Here is a 19918-nt window from a genome sequence, read left to right as displayed (position 1 = left end):
CTGTGAAATGTTTACACTTGTCCTATTCCACCTGTTTGAAAAGGAGTAGGATCTAGCAGATTTGTTTTAATCCGACCCCTTCTCCTTGTCTGAGCAATTACTGACAATTTCTTCACTCCCTGTGCACCATTTTCAAATAGGGATAGAAAAGAATTGAGCAGGTGGTGTCTAAAGTTGAGTTTTTTTCATTGGCCCGCAACACGTTCTAAAGACAAAATAAACACGTCGAGGAATAGAACACCACACAAAGAATTTAACAAAAAATGAGCCTGACTCAAATTCACCCTCAAATTATGATCTGAAAACCAAAACGGCCTGGGCAATTATTTTGACTAGGGGGGCCAAATTTAGAGAAAGAAATATGTCTGGGGGCCAGTACATCTATTTTTAGGAACACTGATACAAAACCTCACAATGATGTCTGAATGCTAAAAACCTTATGACACACCACCTGAAAAAAACAGAATGGTATTTTAAATTTTTTTTTACTGAATGAGACACCCAGAATGTACATGAAAATAAAGAATGTGGGATTTACAATATTAACTACGAACGATAAAACACTGAATATTGACAACATATGAACATTGCACCCCTCTCGATCGACATATTCTACAATCAATAAAAATGCAACAAACACAGTGAAATATAAACGCAAAGGGTAAAAAAACCCAAAAAAACCCCACCTACAATCTGATATATCTGATACATCACTAAGCTTTAGAACTTTGCTGTAAAAATATCCTTTCGCGTCTGTCAAATGTTTACACTTGTCCTATTCCACCTGTCTGAAAAGGAGTAGGATCCAGCAGATTTGTTTTAATCCGACCCCTTCTCCTTGTCTGAGCAATTTCTGACAATTTCTTCACTCCCTGTGCACCATTTTCAAATAGGGATAGAAAAGAATTGAGCAGGTGGTGTCTAAAGTTGAGTTTTTTTCGTTGGCCCGCAACACGTTCTAAAGACAAAATAAACACGTCGAGGAATAGAACACCACACACAAATGTTCACAAAAAAATGAGCCTGACTCAAATTTACCCTGAAATTATGATATGGAAACCAAAACGGCCTGGGCAATTATTTTGACTCGGGGCCAAATTTAGAGAAAGAAATATGTCTGGGGGCCGGTATATCTATTTTTGGGAACACTAATACAAATCCTCACAATAATGTCTGATTGAATGCTAAAAACGTTATGACAGACCGCCTTAACAAAACAGAATGAAATTTTAAATTTTTTTTACTGAATGAGACACCCAGAATGTACCGTACATGAAAATAAAGCATGTGGGATTTACAGTATTAATAACTATGAACGATAAAACACTGAATATTGACAACATATGAACGTCGCACCACCTCTCTCGATCGACATATTTTACAATCAACAAAAATTAGAGATAAATGCTTCAAAATGTAATATCCGAAATTATCGGTATCGTTTTTTTTTTTTTATTATCGGTATCGTTTTTTTAAAATTTTTAAATTTTTATTTTTTTTATTAAATCAACATAAAAAACACAAGATACACTTACAATTAGTGCACAAACCCCAAAAACCTTCCTCCCCCATTTACACTCATTCACACTCATTCACACAAAAGGGTTGTTTCTTTCTGTTATTAATATTCTGGTTCCTACATTATATATCAATATATATCAATACAGTCTGCAAGGGATACAGTCCGTAAGCACACATGATTGTGCGTGCTGCTGGTCCACTAACAGTACTAACTTTTAACCGTTAATTTTACTCATTTTCATGAATTACTAGTTTCTCTGTAAGTGTTTCTATATTGTTTTACTTTATTTTTTTATTCAAGAAAATTTTTTTAATGTATTTATCTTATTTTACAATCTGATATATTTAGAACTTTGTTGTAAAAATCTCCTTCCGCGTCTGTCACATGTTTGCACTTGCACTATTCCACCTGTCTGAAAAGGAGTAGTATATAGATTTGTTTTAGTCCCACCCCTTGAAAGGTACTTTTCTTACCTTCTGGTACCTGCTGATCTGTATTTGGGATCTGCATAAGTCCTAAAAATTTGCGCGGGTCGATAGTCGATTAACTTCTTCTTTTTCTCTATCTTCTTGTTATGGGACATTCATCTTCCGCTATTGCCATTTCTAGTATAAAGTAGTGTAAAGTTCTTACTTATATCTGTCAGTAAACTCGTCATGAAAGCGCTAAAACATACCGGTGTAGTGAGTTTATATTATCACCCAAGGAACTTTAGTTATTAGAGAGTTCCGGTCGGACGATTTTTCACGGGAAACATTTCCGGCGTTGTTATTACACTGGTGAGCCACGGATGAGGAGATGCTGCTCCTTTATTGATTTAAGTAAAGTCTGAATGTCATTAAAACAGTTAGCTCCATCTTTTGACACTTCTTCCACTCCCGTCCTTGCACGCTACCGCTACAACAAAGATGATGGGGAGAAGACGCTGTCGAAGGTGAGCCACGTAAATAAGACCGCCCACAAAACGGCGTATCCTGAATTGACTGTCAGAAAGCGGCTTGAAGATGATCTGTAAAACATAATCTATGCAACATTTTGACCAAAGAACCACCATTACATGTTATGTAGACCACAAGGAAGTGTTTTACATTTAGAAAATAATAAAATAATATGACTCCTTTAATGCGCCCTATAATCGGGTGCACCTTATGTATGAAAATAGACCTGACTAGACCTGCTCATCGGCAGTGCGCCTTATAATCCGGTGCGCCTTATGGTCCGTAAATACTGTATTTTAGAAGAAATGTCTTCTTCATCATTTTCAAGTGCATCCATCTCTCTCGCGTTGTCGATTTGATAGAATTACGTAAATTGCAACTCGCCAAGCTGCTGACATGAACGCGTGTTGCCCCGAATATTGCCGAATGTTAGTGAATTTGTGAATTATATTTATTTAGCACTTTTCTCTAGAGACTCAAAGCACTTTACATGGAGAACCCCACTTTCTACATCTTCAAGCTACATGCTGATGATTATTTTTTCATTGAAAGCAAAATCCGGGGAAGAAACGGGATCGGCAAAAATATTATGCTTCACACACTCATTTTACTGGAGTTTGGGTCAAGTGGGCGTGGCTCCTTCCCCGCCTCACTGTGCGTGGAGGAGGTGGGACCCAGCACCCAGCGCAGACACAATGAGCAGACAACAATATTTTCATGGCTATTTACATTGTAGATTGTCACTGGAGGCATCAAAACTATGACCCTGTGAGGTGAAAACCATTTCAGGTGACTACCTCTTGAAGCTCATCGAGAGAATGCCAAAACAGTGATCAGTGCAAAGGGTGGCTATTTTGAAGAAACTAGAATATAAAACATGTTTTCCGTTAGTTGTACCAGTATAACTCGCAATACCGGTAAACTGCCTAGCCTTAGTTAATTACTGCCCTAATGCAAACTTCACAAGGAGATTGGAACCTCAATCACCTGACTATGTGGCCACCATGCTAACCACAAGCCCACCGTATTGCCGAAAAGCATTGTATAATGTAGAAATAAATGACAAAACCCAAAACCAGTGAAATTGGTACGTTGTGTAATTCGTAAATAAAAACAGAATACAATGATTTGCAAATCCTTTTCAACTTATATTCAGTTGAATAGACTGCAAAGACAAGATATTTAATGTTCTAACTGAGAAACTTAATTTTTTTTTACAAATAATCGTTTACTTAGAATTTAATGGCAGCAACATGTTGCAAAAAAGTTGGCACAGGAGAATTTTTACCACTGTGTTACATGGCCTTTCCTTTTAACAACACTCAGTAAATGTTTGGGAACTGAAGAAACCAATTTTTGAAGCTTTTCAGATTGGAATTATTTCCCATTCTTGCTTGATGTACAGCTTAAGTTGTTCAACAGTCCGGGGGTCTCCGTTGTGGTATTTTAAGCTTCATAATGTGCCACACATTTTCAATGGGAGACAGGTCTGGACTACAGGCAGGCCAGTCTAGTACCTGCACTCTTTTACTATGAAGCCATGCTGTTGTAACACGTGGCTTGGCATTGTCTTGCTGAAATAAGCAGGGGCGTCCATGGTAACGTTGCTTGGATGGCAACATATGTTGCTCCAAAACCTGTATGTACCTTTCAGCATTAATGGCGCCTTCGCAGATGTGTAAGTTACCCATGCCTTGGGCACTAATACACCCCCATACCATCACAGATGCTGGCTTTTGAACTTTGCGCCTATAACAATCCGGATGTTTTTTTTCCTCTTTGGTACGGACGACACTATGTCCACAGTTTCCAAAAACAATTTAAAATGTGGACTCGTCAGACCACAGAACACTTTTCCACTTTGCATCAGTCCATCTTAGCTAGCATTCACTGAAAATCAAGTATTTCTTATATATATATATATATATATATATATATATATATATATATATATATATATATATATGAAAAAAGAAATACTTGACTTTCAGTGAATTCAAGCTATATATATATATATATATATATATATATATATATATATATATATATATATACAACTAGAATTCACTGAAAGTCAAGTATTTCTTTTATTCATATATATATATATATATATATATATATATATATATATATATATATATATATATATATATATATATATATATATAAATAAATAAAAGAAATACTTGAATTTCAGTGTTTATTTATATATATATATATATATATATATATATATATATATATATATATATATATATATATATATATATATATATATATAAAATATGAAAAAAGAAATACTTGACTTTCAGTGAATTCTAGTTATATATATATATATATATATATATATATATATATATATATATAACTAGAATTCACTGAAAGTCAAGTATTTATTTTATTCATATATATATATATATATATATATATATATATTTATATATATATATATATATAAATAAAAGAAATACTTGAATTTCAGTATACATATATATAAATAAATAAATGATAAATGGGTTGTACTTGTATAGCGCTTTTCTACCTTCAAGGTACTCAAAGCGCTTTGACACTACTTCCACATTTACCCATTCACACACACATTCACACACTGATGGAGGGAGCTGCCATGCAAGGCGCTAACCAGCACCCATCAGGAGCAAGGGTGAAGTGTCTTGCTCAGGACACAACGGACATGACGAGGTTGGTACTAGGTGGGGATTGAACCAGGGACCCTCGGGTCGCGCACGGCCATTCTTCCACTGCGCCACGCCGTCCCTTTGAACCAAAACCAAACAAGAATGACAAACACATTTCGGGAGAACATCTGCACCTTAACACAACATAAATACAACAGAACAAACACCCAGAATCCCATGCAGCCCTGACTCTTCCGGGCTACATTATACACCCCAGCTACCACCAAACCCCGCCCCCACCCCAAGCCTGCTCCCCCCCCCCCCCCCCCCCCCTCTCTGTGCGTCAGTTGAGGTGGGCGGGGTTTGGTAGCGGGGGTGTATAATGTATCCCGGAAGAGTTAGGGCTGCATGAGATTCTGGGTATTTGTCCTGTTGTGTTTATGTTGTGTTACGGTGCAGATGTTCTCCCGAAATGTGTTTGTCATTCTTGTTTGGTGTGGGTTCACAGTGTGGCACATTATTAGTAAGAGTGTTAAAGTTTTTTTTATACCTCCACCGTCAGTGTAACCTGTGTGGCTGTTGACCAAGTATGCCTTGCTGTCACCTACTTGAGCAAGCGGAAGCCCCATACAACATGTGGCTGATCATGCACGCTGGTTGTGGTGGGTGCTATATGCTGTACCATCACGGCACGCATGACGCTGACAAGCGCTATTCATTTAATACCCGCGTGCCGCACCAGCTTACAATTTCCATACAAAGGTGTGGGCGGCGTGTTTGAGACCCCTGGTTTATACAAAGCAAAAAAAAAAACTTTTGTGCAGTGTTGTCTCATTTAAAATTTCAAAATTTTTTGCGGCTCCCATTGTTTTCTATAATTTGTGAAACTGGTCAAAATGGCTCTTTGACTGGTAAAGGTTGCCGACCCCTGATTTAAGGGATGTGTTCTAATACCCCTCAGTAATAGTCAGGTAACACAACAACCTTTTATTTATTTATACGATTCTCTTGAGGTTTGTTTTACCATTTTTTTAATTGAAATCCAGGGGTATACTGACAAAAAAAAAAAGCCCAATGGCCCACACCAAAGATATTAAAACCAATATTTTCATGGATAAGGAAGCCTAACAAGGTAACCAAGAGATGCGAAACCAATTGGATGATAGATAATTGTTTTTAGTGTATTTTACAGCTGATTTAAGACATGGGTCAAAACCGACCGGTTAACATAAGAGATGGTAACAGAAATCTAACACAAGATGTAGGTTAACCATAAAAATAGGATTTTTTTTTTTTACAGTGTAACGTGACTGGGCCGGCACGCTGTTTATATGGAGGAAAAGCGGATGTGACGGATCAATCAATCAATCAATCAATGTTTATTTATATAGCCCTAAATCACAAGTGTCTCAAAGGGCTGCACAAGCCACAACGACATCCTCGGTACAAAGCCCACATAAGGGAAAGGAAAAACTCACCCCAGTGGGACGTCGATGTGAATGACTATGAGAAACCTTGGAGAGGACCGCATATGTGGGAAACCGCCCTCCCCCTCCCCCCTCTAGGGGAGACCGAATGCAATGGATGTCGAGTGGGTCTGACATAATATTGTGAGAGTCCAGTCCATAGTGGATCCAACATAATAGTAAGAGTCCAGTCCATAGTGGGGCCAGCAGGAGACCATCCCGAGCGGAGACGGGTCAGCAGCGCAGAGATGTTCCCAGCCGATGCACAGGCGAGCGGTCCACCCCGGGTCCCGACTCTGGACAGCCAGCACTTCATCCATGGCCACCGGACCTGTGCCCCCCCCCCCCCCCCCCCCTCCACAAGGAAGAGGGGAGTAGAGGAGAAAAGAAAAGAAACGGCAGATCAACTGGTCTAAAAAGGGGGTCTATTTAAAGGCTAGAGTATACAAATGAGTTTTAAGATGGGACTTAAATGCTTCTACTGAGGTAGCATCTCTAATTGTTACCGGGAGGGCATTCCATAGTACTGGAGCCCGAATAGAAAACGCTCTATGGCCCGCAGACTTTTTTTGGGCTCTGGGAATCACTAATAAGCCGGAGTTCTTTGAACGCAGATTTCTTGCCGGGACATATGGTACAATACAATCGACAAGATAGGACGGAGCTAGACCGTGTAATATTTTATACGTAAGTAGTAAAACCTTAAAGTCACATCTTAAGTGCACATGAAGCCAGTGCAGGTGAGCCAGTATAGGCGTAATATGATCAAACTTTCTTGTTCTTGTCAAAAGTCTAGCAGCCGCATTTTGTACCAATTGTAGTCTTTTAATGCTAGACATAGGGAGACCCGAAAATAATACGTTACAGTAGTCGAGACGAGACGTAACGAACGCATGAATAATGATCTCAGCGTCGCTAGTGGACAAAATGGAACGAATTTTAGCGATATTACGGAGATGAAAGAAGGCCGTTTTAGTAACACTCTTAATGTGTGATTCAAAGGAGAGAGTTGGGTCGAAGATAATACCCAGATTCTTTACTGATTCGCCTTGTGTAATTGTTTGGTTGTCAAATGTTAAGGTGGTATTATTAAATAAATGTCGGTGTTTAGCAGGACCGATAATCAGCATTTCCGTTTTCTGGGCGTTGAGTTGCAAGAAGTTAGCGGACATCCATTGTTTAATTTCATTAAGACACGCCTCCAGCTGACTACAATCCGGCGTGTTGGTCAGCTTTAGGGGCATGTAGAGTTGGGTGTCATCAGCATAACAATTAAAGCGAACACCGTATTTGCGTATGATGTCGCCTAGCGGCAGCATGTAAATACTATTAGTGCAGGGCCAAGAACCGAACCCTGAGGAACTCCGCACGTTACCTTAACATAGTCCGAGGTCACATTATTATGGGAGACGCACTGCATCCTGTCAGTAAGATAAGAGTTAAACCACGACAAAGCTAAGTCTGACATACCAATACGTGTTTTGATACGCTCTAATAAAATATTATGATTGACGGTATCGAAAGCAGCGCTAAGATCAAGAAGCAGCAACATAGATGATGATAAAACCTGTTCGCGTGCCTGATCCGGCCCTCGGCCCGTACGTTTGACACCCCTGCTCTAATCAGAGACGATGTTTACAGGCGGCACCTGAAGACAGCAGCGAGCTCGTACGCAGCCGCTGTCTGTCAGCGTGTCAAAAAAAACCTGCATGTGAAAATATACAACACATCTGCCTCTTGTTAGGTGCCATAAATGGCTGCCATGTGGTCCTGCTGATAAATAGCCGCCTCTATTTATTGGAGCGCAACAAATTGGCTACAAACACTGACAAGGAATCGAAGCGCTATAAATACTGCCCGAGTGCTGAAATCTTTACATGTGCGACAGGTATTTTACAACACTCCTTTTTTTTTTTTTACGTCTGCATTTCTTTCTTCTTGTTAAAAAGGTAAGGCGGGGCTCTGCAAGGGGGGAGGGCCACAATGGCACTCTCACACTGAGACCCCGGGCTGAAGTGTGGCCCTCTCTGTATTAAGGCTGAGCACAGCTTCCACTTGAGGACCATGAAGAGGCAGGGAGAGAGAGAGAGAGAGAGAGAGAGATGCAACCAGGAATTCCTGAATGAATCAGCAACAGGCCGGACTTAAACCCCCGTATAATTACATATTTGGAGTTTATCGGGGGTTTATACGAAAATGCACGAGTTTCCCTTCCCTGGTGGTCCTTAAACACATCCATATGTCTCGCGTGTTTCCACTGCTGCTCCTCCCTCTCTGCAGCTTCCTCCTCTTTGACGAATGTTTGTGTCCCATCACAATGCTCTCTTCTTATTGTTAGCTGGTCCCGTCAGACTCGGGTGTGCTGGTGTTCTGCTGGAAATGTGTGCAAAACAGAGGAAGCTGAAAACCAGGCCGGAACACACACACAACCCTTCTCGTGTGTGGGCCACTTTTTTTTTTTTTTTTCTTCTTTCCTTTTTTTTTCTCTCCCTATTCGCCCCGCTGGAGAAAAATGATCTGTTTTTAAACACGTGCTAAATATTACCATATTTACTTTTTCCTGTTTCAAGAAGGGCAGCATGAAGGGGAAGTGTGCAGTTTTTTGTTTTTTTTGTCTTTTTTTTTTTTCCTGACCCCGTTTGAAACCTTAAACCTTTTTTCATGCTTATTTGTTTTATGAGTCTACTGGACACCCTGTTTACACTGAAAGTGCAACATCTGGATTAGATGATTTGTTGGGAATTAACTGAGCCCAAATGCTTATCCAGCTCATCTGATTACATCTGTTTGATGTTTTCCGCCTCCAACATTCATTTATTCTCCAGCCAACTCACTGCCGTTCTCTGATCGTTGCACGTGTGTGGTTTTCCCAAAATGATTTAGACACTGCGGATTTTTAAGTGAATTCAACCGCTCCATAGCGCTCCTGGGTTATTCAAATATTTACCCTACACTGTGCCTTATGGAATTGATGTCTTGGAAACTATTCCATATCATAAAGTGAACCCTCCAAATACTCATTGGGGATACACCAAACCTTTTTACTTAGGGATGTCCGATAAAGGCTTTTTTGCCGATATTGTCCAACTCTTAATTACCGATACCGATATCAACAGATGCCGATATATACAGTCGTGGAAATAACACATTATTATGACTAATTTGGACAACCAGGTATGGTGAAGATAAGGTACTTTTTAAAAGATAATAATAAACTAAGATAAATGAATTAAAAACATTTTCTTGACTAAAAAAAAAAGTAAAACATTATAAAACAGTTACATAGAAACTAGTAATTAATGAAAATTAGTAAAATTAACTGTTAAAGGTTAGTATGGATAATAGTGCTAACATTTAACAGTTAATTTTACTCATTTTCATTAATTACTAGTTTCTATGTAACTGTTTTTATATTGTTTTACTTTCTTTTTTATTCAAGAAAATGTTTTTTAATTAATTTATCTTATTTTATAATTTTTTTTTTAAAAAGTACCTTATCTTCACCATACCTGGTTGTCCAAATTAGGCATAATAATAATGTGTTAATTCCACGACTGCATATATCGGTTGATATCGGTATCGGTTGATATCGGTATCAGTAATTAAAGAGTTGGACAATATCGGAATATCGAATATCGGCAAAAAGCCATTATCGGACATGCCTCGGAACAACCCTTTTGTGTAAATGAGTGTGAATGAGTGTAAATGGGGGAGGGAGTTTTTTTTGGGTTGGTGCACTAATTGTAAGTGTATCTTGTGTTTTTTATGTTGATTTAATAAAAATAAAAAAAACGATACCGGTAATAAAAAACCCGATACCGATAATTTCCGATATTACATTTTAAAGCATTTATTGGACATCTCTATTTTTACTCTTTATTAAATAAAATATTAGGGCAAAATAATGATTTCAAATAAATGATACACTACCAATTGTACACTACTACTAGCGGAAAAGATCATCAGGACTCCTCTTCCTCCTATCCGGGAGATCGCAAAAAGCCGCTGCCTGACCAGGGCTCAGAAAATCTGTAGAGATTCCTCCCACCCCCACCAAGGACTGTTTTCACTGCTGGACTCTAGAAAGAAAGTTCCGCAGCCTCCAAAGCAGAACCTCCAGGTTCTGTAACAGCTTCTTCCCTCAGGCCATAAGACTCTTGAACGCATCATAATAATCCCCTCAATTCCCCCCCAAAAACGGATTAACTCGCTAGAATATAAAGACAATATAACATACATCCATAAACGTGGATGCATATGAAAAAGTGCAATATATTTATCTGTACAGTAATCTATTTATTTATATCTGCACCTTATTGCTCTTTTATCCTGCACTACCATGAGCTAATGCAACAACATGTTGTTTTTATCTGTACTGTATAGTTCAAATTTGAATGACAATAAAAAGGAAGTCTAAGTCTAATTTCAAATGTAAATTCAAACATCATAATTACCGTATTTTCCGAACCATAGGGCGCACCGGATTATGAGGTCCCTTCTACATCCAGGGTAAATCCCACCTAACCTTATCCTTGTCCACACACACAACAAGGTTGTTTAAGACCCCCTCCCACCTCCGTCCGCTGGCGCAACGCAACCTAGTACGCATGCGCGGAAAATGCGCACGCCATAGTCACCTCCAGTGTTGCTTTGTGTGCAAGTTCTTCAATTTGACTTAGCTGAATAATATCCAGTGTTGCGGTATTTCAATTAACTGGAATCCAGTGTGCTGTGGGGCCCTATTGTAGGGAATCACACCTGAGCCATCGTAAATTAATCAAATCTTTAATAAACACGTGAAAGTAAACAATGTGATAAAGAACATTTTACATCAATCAATTTAGGGATCTAGATATCTGGTCAGGACACTCCTCAATTTTTGGCTTCACCTTCATTGTCCATTCGTTTTTAGTGATTTTATATAGTCTGGACCTAGACGTTTAGTCCGTGACATACATGGCGGACAATAACTGATACAGCCTGCTTTGCCAGTCCAAAAGCATTCGCCGTTTTCCGGAGTCTTCTCTCGACGGCCAGGTAATACAAAGCATGCGCTACCTTTTTTTTTATAACATCCACGGTAGCCCGCATTCTCGTTGTCTCTCCTTCGACAATCGGACAAAGTTTTTCGGTAAGTAGAATCACAGCTGACCTGGACATTCGAAAGTTCTCTTGCCGTCTGAGAAGTGTTGTATCCCAAATAGCTGCAATCGCTTTTTCTTAAGGTATTCATGTGTGATTTCCACAAGCGTCTGTACATGTAGAAAGAGGGGAAAAACGGCATGTCTGGATGACTCGTCTCCATCTTTCTAGTGTTTACCTCCGAGTGGAAACAGGTTGTTATGAAGCTGGCTGTGGCGCATTCTTTCTGACGTCACTTCCTGTTTGTAAACGATCGATGAGTCCATACAAAGCTAAGAGCCGGAGTTTAAAGAAATACACGGCGCACTTAAACGTTAATTTAGTGTGGCTGACACGATGCTTAGGCTAAATAATTATTAGTTTAAGGGGTTATCTGGCTTGGTGTAGACATAGCCTAAGGCTAATGGTGGTTCTTTGGTCAAAATGTTGCATAGATTATGTTTTACAGATCATCTTCAAGCCGCTTTCTGACAGTCGCTTTAAACAGGGGTCTCAAACTCAATTTACCTGGGGGCCACTGGATGCTGAAACTGGGTGAGGCTGGGCCGCAAGAAAAGATTTCTTAAAAAAAATCTACCATGCACTTTTAATGAATTCTCCTTCTTTGAATGGCTTTCCCGCCCTAGCAACCATCTCACTCACCATGTAGCTAGCTTTGACTGCTGCATCGCTCTTTTCGCTTGCTTTCTTGACAAAATCGTGTTGCCTCAGTAGACTGGTTTTAAAATTTGCAAGCCTGTTCACTCTCTCATCTCCCTGGTATTTTGCATTCTCTTCACCATGTCTAGTTGTATAATGACGTTTCAAATTGTATTCTTTGTGCACCGCAACTTTCTCTGTATCAACTACAGAAAAGAGCCATAAGGATTATTCATAAAGTAGATTACTTAGAACACACCAGTGACGTGCGGTGAGGTTGATGGCTCGTGAGGCACTGACTTCATCACAGTCAGATTTACAAACATATGAACCCTAAAGAGTATCTTATTCACCATTTGATTGGCAGCAGTTAATGGGTTATGTTTAAAAGCTTATACCAGCATTCTTCCCTGCTTGGCACTCAACATCAAGGGTTGGAATTGGGGGTTAAATCACCAAAAATTATTCCCGGGCGCGGCGCGGCTGCTGCCCACTGCTCCCCTCAATACCCAGGGGATGAGCAAGGGGATGGGTCAAATGCAGATGACAAATTTCACCACACCTAGTGTGTGTGTGTGTGTGTGTGTGTGTGTGTGTGTGTGACAATCATTGCTACTTTAACTTAACTTTAACTTCACAAAAAAGCACATTTAATTAAAAAAACGTTATTATGGTCTTACCTTTACTTATAAGTGCGGGAACAGTGGTGTTCGTGTTGGAGGAGTAGTGAATGAATGAAATTTGAAATACGTACTGCAGTCTGCAGGTGTACTTAATGTTGTGTCCCTGCAGTCGTTCACGGCTCCTCCGGCGCGAGCATTGTTGTTTTTGCACTTTTTGGCTTCTTGTTAAGTGACTTTTTTTGGGTGGATTTGGTCTTGCACGTGGAGGGTTTGGGTGTGGGCTTTGGTTGGTGTGGCGCTCCCGTCGGGGGGTGCACTCTGCGGCGGAGGTGCATTAACCGGCACCAGGAGGTGGGATTACTGCGAGCCTCACACAGTGCATCTTCGCAGCAGTTTTATGATTGCTCAGCACAAGAAATACTTTACACACATACAGTTGTTGACAAAATACACTGTACATTATATACCTCAGCTAACTAAACTATGGAAATGTATAATATAATTCATATAGCAATACAGTCTCACTGCACAGCAGGCCAGCAGTTAGCCGAGTCCGCAATCCATGTTGAGGCACAATTGAGTGACGTGCCTCAACTGGCTGCTGATCACCGCACTTCACTGATCACATCTCTTCTCAGTATTTGAACAGAAAATGTGAAAATTCAGCGATTTTGAATAAAAATAATCTAAAACTGGTGAAGTTAAATGGAAAATAACTTTATAGTATAATCACTGGATACATATAACAACTTTTTACATTTTTTTTCTTTCCATGATGGCAGGTGAGGCCCCGCCTCTCACGTCACTGAAACACACTAACATATTATTTATTAATTTGGGTTTATTGAAATTACAGGAGCTAGTAAAATTACAGAGATTATGTGTCATGTTAAAGGCTAAAAGTAAAACATTTTTACAAAATTTACAAAAAATGTTTGTCATCACTTGTGAGAATGAAGAGTATAGAAGAAAAGGTCATTTCCAACATCAGTATTCACAACTTTAAAACAAATGTGCATATCAGTGGTGGGGGTTAAACTATGGAATTCTCTTTACAATGAGATAAAAGATTGTAAAAATATATTCCAATTGAATATATTGAACAATAAGATCATATGGACAGCCATAAGTGTTTACATTTTGCTTTATATTTATTATTTTACTTATTTTTTGCCTGGTTTTGTATTTGTTTTGTATCATCCAGTGAGGTGTATATTATACTTCTTTTGTTTTTTTTGTTTTTTTTGTACTTCATGAAATTTTGCACTTCTTGTGTTTTTGTGTGTGTTTTTTTATTTATTTTTTTTATATTTGGATGTAATTGTTGGTTTGTATGATATCATTAAGTAAGACTATGTATCAGGTTGAAGGGGGCAGGAAAATATAAGATATTTCTTCATCCTGCTCCTTCTCGGGAATTGGTGTGTAAATGTATAATTGAATAATTGTGGTATAATTGTCTATCGATCAAAGATGCACATCAATGAAGGAGATAAATAAAAATGAAATGAAATTAAATGAAATAAGACACGTCGGGGTGCCCCTGTGCTCAACAAAGAAATATTGCATCAAAAATTGTTTCTGTCTGGAGCCAACGGGAGGGTTGGGTGGGGCGTGGGGGGCTCGCCGTGGAGTTTACAGTTACGGTCGCACAATTAGCCCCGAACGGGCTAACATCACCACTAACGTGTTACACGTCTGATTCGCCCAGCGACTCTCTGTCGGAGTATCAGCGCTGGGGTCCAGTGCACCACAGTTTTGTATTGTCGCTCGGTCCTTCGGCGGAGTGCTTTGGAAGCTACCGGACCGCTCGTCTTCCCCGCCCGGACTGTTTACAACGGGGGCGGGAGCGAGCAGGCGGGCGAGCGTGTGCGGGTGTCGTGGAAAAGCGGCAAAATGTTTCTCTGCTTGCATCACGCAAGTGACGTCAGTGCATACTTGCCAACCTTGAGACCTCCGAATTCGGGAGATGGGGGGGAGTTGAGGTGTGTGTGTGGGGGTTGAGGTGGGCGGGTTTGGAAGGAGGCGGGGTTGGGGGTAGCGGGGGTGTTCTTGTAGCCCAGAAGAGTAAGGGCTGCAAAGGATTCTGAGTATTTGTTCTGTTGTGTTACGGTGCGGATGTTCTCCCGAAATGTGTTTGTCATTCTTGTTTGGTGTGGGTTCACAGTGTGGCGCATATTTGTAACAGTGTTAAAAATAAATAAAACAAAATATGACCACCCTCAGTGTGACATGTATGGCTGTTCTTCAAGTATGTCTTGCAATAACTTACCTATGACTGCTGAAGCCTCATACAACATGTGTCTGGGCCGGCATTTGGTTAGTATGGAGTAAAAGATGATGCGGTGACAGTTTCTAGAGGACACTAAAGGCCATGTCATCACGGCTCACCCTCCGTTGAAAGCCTTATACCACACCGTGATTGGTAGCTCCCTTCAGCTCCCTTCAGCTCCCTTCAGCGCCGCACAACGCTGTCAAGTGCCATTCATTTCAAATTCGCAGGCCGCACTAACATTAAACTTTCATATTAAGATGGGGGCCGCAAAATAACGTCTCGCGGGCCGCAATTGGCCCGCGGGCCGCATGTTTGAGACCCCTGCTTTAAAACAATGCTTTTTTTTTTTTTAATGACATTTTTAGCATAATATGATGTGAAAAAATTCAGTTCAAAAAATTCAAATGCAAATAATTCCGTGTCCAAAAAAATCGCAATAAAGACACAAATTAACCTCCATAAAAATCAGAATAATAGACATGACACAAAACTATAGTCATTTCAAACTTTTTGTCTTTAAAAAAACACTAAAATAAATCAAGAAAATAAATGTGGTCGTCAGTAACAGTTTCAATTTTGGAATAAGCAAAGTGAAAAATATATGAAATCACTCGTTCCTGAGGAAAAAATTATGGAATCAAAAAAACAGAGAAACAAAAAACACTCCAACACCACCACAATCTTTCACCACCTCGAGCTTTTGTAAGAGCTTGCAGTCTCAACGAGCTATTGCAAGGAATTTATGGATATCACCATCTCCGATCCGTAATATCATAAAAAGGTGCAGAGAATCTGGAGAAATTACTGCACGTTAGCGATGATATTAAAGACCTTTAATCCCTCAGGCGGTACTGCATCAAAAAGCAACATCAGTGTGTAAAGGACATCACCACATGGGCTCAGGAACACTTCATAAAACCTCTGTCAGTAACTACAGTTGGTCGCTACATCTGTAAGTGCAAGTTAAAACTCTGCTATGCAAAGCGAAAGCCATTTATCAACAACACCCAGAAACACTGCCGGCTTCACTGGGCCCAAGCTCATCTAAGATGGACTGATGCAAAGTGGAAAAGTGTTCTGTGGTCTGACGAGTCCACATTTCAAATTGTTTTTGGAAACTGTGGACGTCGTGTCCTCCAGACCAAAGAGGAAAAGAACCATCCGATTGTTATAAGCGCAAAGTTGAAAAGCCAGCATCTGTGATGGTATGGGGGTGTATTAGTGCCCAAGGCATGGGTAACTTACACATCTGTGAAGGCGCCATTAATGCTGAAAGGTACATACAGGTTTCGGAGCAACATATGTTGCCATCCAAGCAACATTATCATAGACGCCCCTGCTTATTTCAGCAAGACAATGCCAAGCCACGTGTTACATCAACGTGGCTTCATAGTAAAAGAGTGCGTGTACTAGACTGGCCTGCCTGTAGTCCAGACCTGTCTCCCATTGAAAATGTGTGGCGCATTATGAAGCCTAAAATACCACAACGGAGACCCCCGGACTGTTGAACAACTTAAGCTGTACATCAAGCAAGAATGGGAAATAATTCCACCTGAAAAGCTTCAAAAATTGGTCTCCTCAGTTCCCAAACGTTTACTGAGTGTTGTTAAAAGGAAAGGCCATGTAACACAGTGGTGAACATGCCCCTGTGCCAACTTTTTTGCAATGTGTTGCAGCCGTTAAATTCTAAGTTAATAATTATTTGCAAAAAAACCCATTATATTCTGTTTTTATTTGCCATTTACACAACGTGCCAACTTCACTGGTTTTGGGTTTTGTAGACGAACACACGTCCCCTCTGGCCTTTCTTATAGGCTCTATCTCAGCGCTACGGTCCGTCACAAAGCTCGGCCATGTCCCCTGGGCGACGTGTCCCAGTCCCTAATCCCTCCATCCTGCTGTGATTCCATCACTGCAGCGGAGCCACACAGAAAGCTTAGTCGTACTCGGCGTACATGACAGATGTGTCCGACACTTGATTTGTGCGTGTTTTATTGACTCTGGCCATCTGTTAATACAGTTGCTGGCCCTTCCTCCTTGTGTTTGTTGATGCATGCAGACAGGGGCGCTGAATGCCAGAAGAAACACGCAGCACCGAGATAAAGAGACACAGAGAGAGCGCGGTCTGAGCGCGGAGGCTAATATTTTAAAAAAAGGCTGCTGGTTTAAGTGTTAACCTGCGACCTGCCCATAGAACCCGAGCATTTGTTTTAGCTGGCGCCTTTTTATTCGAGTGCGGCGAGCTCAAGCCGCGTTGCTTGACGAATGAGTCTCAGATGTTTTAGAAAAACGGCTTGAATTCCTTCGCCAGGAGGAAAGTGAACGATGGCTGTGGATATTTTGAATTCCTCGTGTTACCGCTTTCTAGATCCCCTTCATGCTCGCTGAAGGCATGTGGAGCGACAGTTGGCGGCATTCCTCGGACCGTCCATTTGCTTTGCATCACTGTGCGCTTGTGTACGTTGCGAGAGAATGACCGTGGCACGTAGCAGTTGTCGTCTCGCGTTGCACCTGACTACTCGTCTTACCCCTTCCTGGGTCACTCTCCCTGACAGTTTTACGAGTGTAGCAGTAACAGCTTAAACAGCCCTTATTGCTTGTAGCCTCGTTTCCAATCTCTACCGTTTACGGAGCAGACGTGTGAGTCCGTCACAAGGCAGTTACACTATATTGCCAAAAGTATTTGGCCACCGGCCTTGACTCGCATATGAACTTGAAGTGCCATCCCATTCCTAACCCATAGGATTCAATCAGCTATTACAGCTTCAACTCTTCTGGGAAGGCTGTCCACGAGGTTGCGGAGTGTGTTTATGGGAATTTTCCACCATTCTTGGTCGAGAAGGCCTGGCTCTCAGTCTCCGTTCTAATTCATCCCAAAGGTGTTCTATCGGGTTCAGGTCAGGACTCTGTGCAGGCCAGTCAAGTTCATCCATACCAGACTGTGTCATCCATGTCTTTATGGACCTTGCTTTGTGCACTGGTGCACAGTCAAACTGTTCCCACAAGGTTGGGAGCATGGAATTGTCCAAAATGTTTTGGTATCCTGGAGCATTCAAAGTGCCTTTCACTGGAACTAAGGGGCCAACTCCTGAAAACCAACCCCACAGCATAATTCCTCCTCCCCCAAATTTCACACTCGGCACAATGCAGTCGGAAATGTAGCGTTCTCCTGGCAACCTCCAAACCCAGACTGGTCCATCAGATTGCCAGATTTAAAAGTGTGATTTATCACTCCAGAGAAGGCGTCTCCACTGCTCTAGGAGTCCAGTGGCGACGTGCTTTACACCACCGCATCCGACGCTTTGCTTTGGACTTGGTGATGTATGGCTTAGATTCTGCTGCTCGGCCATGGAAACCCATTCAATGAAGCTCTCTGCGTACTGTACGTGGGCTAATTGGAAGGTCACATGAAGTTTGGAGCTGTGTAGCAACCTCTTTGCACTATGTGCTTCAGCAGCCGCTGACCCCTTCTCTGTCAGTTTATGTGGCCTACCACTTCATGGCTGAGTTGCTGTTGTTCCCAAACTCTTCCATTTTCTTATAATAAAGCCGACAGTTGACTTTGGAATATTTAGGAGCGAAGAAATTTCAGATTTGTTGCACAGGTGGCATACTATGACAGTTCCACGCTGGAAATCACTGAGAGTGTCCCATTCTTTCACAAATGTTTGTAGAAACAGTCTCCATGCCTAAGTGCTTGATTTTATACACCTGTGGCCGGGCCAAGTGATTAAGACACCTGATTCTGATCATTTGGAGGGCTGGCCAAATACTTTTGGCAATATAGTGTATTCATAGTCTTATTTTTAAACATAAAAAAAAAATGTCTACTCCTAGAAGTTAATGCCCTTCCACAGTGCAAAGCCACTTGTAAGTCAGCAATCCCCTCTTCCATGACGACAAAGAAATGAGAATAAACTATGTTTCTTACAATTATAAATGGAGGAGAAAGAATGTAGAAGGATATGCTCACCGCTAGCCAACAAAATAGAACTCTTGAATGTAAACAGAGATGGGTGGATCAATACAATGATCAACAATATGTATACCAAGTATAGAATCAGTGTACAGTCAATACTTCAGTGGTTAGATCAATATTTTTTACTATCACATGATATTTTGTCATTTTTATTATTGTTCACAAACTTATGAAATAAGTCCCTTAACACAGAAGGGCTTTAAGGGCAAAAACCAACGGATTTACATCAGGGCCAATAGTAAGAAATAATTTCAATATTTCATCTTCTTCCGCTTATCCGAGGTCGTGTCGCGGGGGCAGCAGCCTAAGCACAGAAGCCCAGACTTCCTTCAAGGTTCTCAAAGTGCTTTGACACTATTTCCACATTCACCCATTCACATAGACATTCACACAAACATTCACACACTCCTACTGGTTGGACGTGTCCTAAACACCTCCCAAAGAAGGCATCCGGGGGGCATTCTGACCAGATGCCCAAACCCTCTAATCTGGCTCCTCTCGATATGAAGGAGCAGTGGCTTTACTCTGAGCTCCTCCCGAAAGACAGAGCTTGTCCAATTACAATCGTGATAAAAACATTGAACTATTCAATGATCTTGAAACAATTGAAGTACCAGCAATGGAATGACCAATATTGCCTCTGTAACTACTTGCATTGGCTCGATACCCAAATTTGTAGTATCACCCATGACTAATGT

The sequence above is a fragment of the Nerophis lumbriciformis genome, linkage group LG18 (genome assembly GCF_033978685.3).
Source record: "Nerophis lumbriciformis linkage group LG18, RoL_Nlum_v2.1, whole genome shotgun sequence".
NCBI classification, from domain to species: Eukaryota; Metazoa; Chordata; class Actinopteri; order Syngnathiformes; family Syngnathidae; genus Nerophis; species Nerophis lumbriciformis.
The sequence above is the reverse complement of the archived record's forward strand: the minus strand, read 5'-3'. Positions refer to the sequence as shown.